Source organism: Dipodomys spectabilis, unplaced genomic scaffold, assembly GCF_019054845.1.
Source record: "Dipodomys spectabilis isolate Male_0828 unplaced genomic scaffold, ASM1905484v1 ptg000567l, whole genome shotgun sequence".
NCBI lineage: Eukaryota > Metazoa > Chordata > Mammalia > Rodentia > Heteromyidae > Dipodomys > Dipodomys spectabilis.
Window position 1 is genome coordinate 185,114 of NW_024871244.1, and position 5,505 is coordinate 190,618.

The window sequence follows — 5,505 nt, forward strand, 5'->3', positions numbered from 1 at the left end:
GTACAAGATAACCAGCCCGGTCTCTGGTGGAGGCGCCACGAAATGGACCCCAGGAATCCAGGATTCCCTTCCTTCCTTCCTGTCTTGGGAATCCAGGAGACTCCAGGAGTGTCTCTTTTCCTGAGCCCATGACCCCCTGTAATTAGGACCTTTGCGGATGCCCTCTCCTAATTACTGGGATCTGTCCATCTGCCTTCCCAAAACACCAGGGATGCCTGGAACAAAGGGACAGACTCCTTAGTCCTACCAAATTTTCCAAATTGTCTCTCAGAGACACCCCATTGTTATGCCTGCGGTCTAATCTTAAGAAACTGGGCTGACTGATTTACAGTAAAAAAAAATCTGACTTGTTTTTCTTCTGAAATCTGGTCTCATTACCATGGCCAAAACTGGCCTAAATTAGGAACCTTAGGTTTTCCTCTTAGTGATTTAAACAATTCTCCAACAAAACGGTGAGGAGTCCAGGTCCCTATACCTAAGCCCTCCTCTACCTCTGCTCCAGAAAACCCTTAATCTGCTTGTTCTGTTCTGTTCAACAAGTCCTTCTCTGACCTCCACTCCAGAGGTCCCCTCCTACCCGCTCTCCAGCCTTGCTCACCAAGCCCTTCTCTGCAATGAGCCTCCAATCTATCTCCTCTAAAAATTAACACCTCATCTTGTAGCACCTCAATATGTCTCTCACCCCTTTTCTCGCTTTCTCTCTCACTCTCTCTTTTCTTTGATGACCTCTAGCACCAAAGATCCTTTTCTCTTTCCTTGCTCTTCTAACTACACTCTTGCTATTTGCAGTTGGTCCAGATTCTCTAGGCTAAGACTGTCTGCCTATGTCAAGCAAACTCCTTCAGCTCACCCCTGTCCCTGTGCTTTCCTGTCTGCCTACCTATGTAGCTGACACAAGGTCGGGGTGGGCCTCCAAAGATAAAACAACAAGCTAACAGCCTTGTTACAAATCCCTCTAAACAAACCCCTCCATACTTATACACTTCTCAACCCTCTTCTATGGTTAATACAACTTCTTCCCTTCCAGACCCTAAATAAATAGACCTCTGCTCTGGAAATTTATTAATCTGGCAATGAAAGTGTATGGGTGGCAAAAACACTGAGGACAGCCTCTCTGTTTTACTGCTCTCTCCCTTTACCACACAGAAATCCCATAAAAGAAACAAACCGGTCCTTTTTCTTTTTGGACTTAGACAATAATCCAATCCTTTTCTCTTTCCTGAGTCCACTCACTTCAAAATCTTTATTCTTAATTTCTTCTCTAGGAGACTGCAGAAGAGATATCCTTCCCTCTCACATCTTCCAATAACTCTCTCTATCCACTCATTCAAACATTCACTTTTCAGCACCTTCATTATGCCACATCCTCCCTTTAAATGTCTTCAGATTAAAAGTGTTACTTCTTCCCCTTATGGTGGCTGTTCAGCCACCCTCTCTCCCAATTCTCTCTACATGTCCTGGAAGCTGACACCTAGAATGTGACAAAGACCACATAATGAATTTTTCTACAACCCCCACTCTTCCACCAACCTTACTCCACTCTTCTCTTCACTCTTCTAGGGGTTAAAATATTTAATTCATGTAATCTGCCTCATCACCAAAATCAAGTTAAAGAATTTCTGCTCTTGTTATCAATGTTTGTTTAAGGGTGTAAATTATGTTTGTCAAAATTTGCCTTGCATTGTGTTTGGTATTGCCTACTTTTCTGACATTGACACGTGTTTTTATCATATTGGGCAAAACAATATCATTTTGCCACTGGAATTCCAAAAAACACATATGGTTGGTTTTCATTTTTTTTAAAAACCTAAGTGTACCTTAAAGCTTTGGTTTAAGTGTAAGTGTGTGAACATGTTCAGCACAATCTTATTAGAATACATAAAACCTGTGTAAAAAGTTATCTTCTTCTATTTCTTGATAGTGATATTTCCTATCAAATGTGCTGTTTCTTAAAAGAAAACATTTTTATCAAGGGTAGTAGTAAAAGGAATGAGATCCAGCTCATCTACTAACCAGCTGTGATGAAAAACACCAGTAAGGAGGTAAGAATTTTCTTAAAATGTTTGTTCTACATATCTGTTTCTGTCCTCAGAAAGTTCGAGTATTTGGGACATGGTATGAGTATGCCTTAAAAGACAGTTTATGAGTAAAGTTTTCATGTAATTGTTGGCTGTGATTTAACATTAAAACTAGCATGTTATTCTCTATGTCCATCTAAATTCAAGTGTCTTTAACCAGTCTGTGTATAATGTTGTAAGTAGTTAACCATTCATCCGAGGGATGCTGTGTAGCCCAGATCCTGCCTGGAGTATGCTACCCCCACCATGGTATTCTGGACTCCTGCCTGACTCGATCACAAACAGCTGATTCTTGGTAAAAGACTCCTTTAGATTTACAAAAACTAGACTCTTGTGGGACACTCTCTATAAACCTTACCCAGCCTAACCTGAAAAAAACAGCTATGTTGTTATGCAATTGAAACATGCATAGGCCAGGAAAGCCTCTTATACACTTTGGTTATCAGGTTTTCCAGGCAGCCAAGCTATACTCAAACCCTCATCCTATCTATTGAGTTCTGTCATTGCAGAGTTCTGGGAAGTATTTGTTGATCAATTTTTGACAGGGTGCACATAAGCCCTACTTGTTCCCACTGATCTCCTTGTTGCTTTAATTTGAAATAATAAAGTGTTTTTGTGGCAAAGATTGCAGTTCAAAGCCAGCCCAGGCAGAAAAATCCCTGAGACTCTATCTCCTATACAACCTGCAAAGAGCCAGGCTGGAAGCTGGCTCAAAAATTAACCTTCCAAATGCTAAATGTGGCCCTGTGACTCAAAGTGGTAGGATGCTAGCCTTGAGCAGAAGTGCTCAGGGAAAGTGCTCAGGCCTTGAGTTCAAAGCCCATATCCTAGCCAATAGCAGCTAGATTCCAGGACAAGATGGAAAAGAATAAGAGGAGGTGATGTCACATCAGCCACTTTGTGCCTGTCCTTTCAAAATTAACCAGAGCCAGGAGGTCAATAGAAACAAGTTGAGAAGATTGTCCATCTAATGTCCATATCTGTCTAACTTCTAACTGGACAAGAATTTACATTCTTGACTTTGTTACCTGCTATTTATAGGAAATGATCAAGGTCTCTCACCAGGTCCTTTACCTTAACTACTCCAATCCAGCCCTAGTTTCTGACTGGATCCAAATGGAACTTTTCTGGTTTGTGCCCTGGGTGTGTTTTCCTATGTAACTCCTATCAACCAGCCCTGCCACCTTGTCAGCCTTTCGCCTGATCTCCGCATTTTCAAGTTTCTCTCTAACAGGATAATAGCCCTTACTCAAGACCTGGGACCACGTCAAGGCCATCCTATTACTGCAGCCAACCAGAGGTTTTGCTTACATTGTCTTGGACCAAGCACAGACATGGACCTGAAGACCCCAGCCGCAGTGACTCCTTGACACCCCCCATGCCAGCTGAAGGCAGCCTTTTTATACTCCACCTATTATATTCCAGGGTTCAAAACGATTAGAATCTGCTTTGTTCTCATAACTCCATGATACTCCTCTCTCAGCCCAATTCTTTTATGTATCCAAAGATCCTATATGAAGAACTTGCCTCTCCCCTCTTGGCCCTATCCTTTTATGTATCTAAAGATGGAATATGAAGGATTGACCCCCACCCTACTATCCCAGGCCCATATAGACTCCAAGCAAAATCCCAGGTATATGTGAATTCCTATGAAGTGCAGGCAGGGCAATCCACCTAACCCTAGCTATAAACATCCCATTGTGGGCCCACACCTTCCTTGATCTAGGGGCTTTCCATTAACCTCTACCTCCTTGCTCAGACCTCCTATAAAAGCCCAGATCCTGTCCCAGCTCCCTCACACAACCTCCAAACCTGCTGGAAGGGCTGTGCCCCTCGCTGTTTATCAATAAACAGTCCTCACCTGTTGATTATGGAGTTTGGCCTATTTCTTTTCCATTCTCCCTCATTTTCCTAACAAGGACAGTCTGTTTTCTATGATCAAGAAGAGAGAAAATTAGGTAAGCATCCATTTACAGCCTTCTGAATAATTCTGATTCTGCCCTTACCCATACCTACGTCTGAGTGAGAGGATTTTAGAAGAATTTAGTGTTTTAAAATTTAAAATTAAATGTAGAATGAAATTGGTTCCACTGCATCACATTAAGATATTTAGAAACAACTGGGAAACCTAAAGGTCTATAAGAATTTTTTATTGAAAGTGAAGGGATTGTGGAATTTGGTTCTCTATATTTTAAGCAATTTGCAAAAAGAATTGGCAAAATAAAATTTACATTTGCAGCAGATTTGACACATTAATTTTTGTATAATGAAAGAAACACAAGTCATAACAATATGTCAATTCTATCCTCTTATTTATTTCTAAAGCTTTATGATTCTTGTCTCTTGATATTAAAACTTCAAATTTATTTTAATCTTTAGCAAGTTGTGCAAAGGGGTTTCACTTCATCATGTCAGTGTTTAATAGAATGTATGTGCATTTCAATGTACAATACATGTGGAACATTGACATCTTTCCACTTTTCTTCCTTCCCTTACCCCAACACCACCTATCCCTTCCAGTATCCTACTTATATTCTCACATATGTACATTGAGTGATATGACTGTATTAGTCCACCATTTCCATTAGGGCAGAAGTGCCCTACGCCCTTTAAGCCCAGATCTCCCTTTCAAGACTTGTTTCAACTTCATGGTATTTTGTTAAATTTCTCTGCCTTTGGCATTTGGCTTTTGGCTTTCCTCATTCTCTCTTCCATGTTTAACCTTCATAAATGATGCTATTTCTCCACATTTCTAATCTCTGAATGGCTGAATTAGGTCTCCTATTCACCTTTTCACCTATTCACTATTTCTCCTATTCACTATTCACCTTCTGTCTTTTTATCATAATTTGTGATATTCACTCAAAACTAGTTTGCCTTTGGTCAGCCATTGGGCTGTTATAAGAGAATACTTCAAAGTAAGTGGCTTAAAAATAACAGGATTTTATTACCCATATGCTAGAAGCTTAAACATTGATTATAAAAATGCTTGTTCAAAGCAATTCCTTGTCTTATGGGGGTCCACTTTCTGGTTCATCATAATCTATTTGCTGGACATTCACATGGCAGAGTAGTTATATTGGGCTTCTATTATCAGGATCATTATTGCAATGTCATCTCTGAAAGGTTGATTCTAATGTCACCAGACGGGGGAATACAATTTCAACATGTGCATATGAAAGGAGTTACAACCTCCAATATATATGTTTGCGATTTTTTTCTTTAACTCAGTGTAGCTGTATCATTAGGATATTATTTCATAGAAGATAATAACTTAAGAAAAAGGTTATATCATGTGACTTATGGGAATGATTCTTCTTGCAATTGGAATAATTATAGTGATGGCAAAGTGAAGTATGATTGTTCAGTGGCTCTTGAATCACATCATAGGTAATCATGTAAACGTGGTACAGCCTTTCTACGGCCC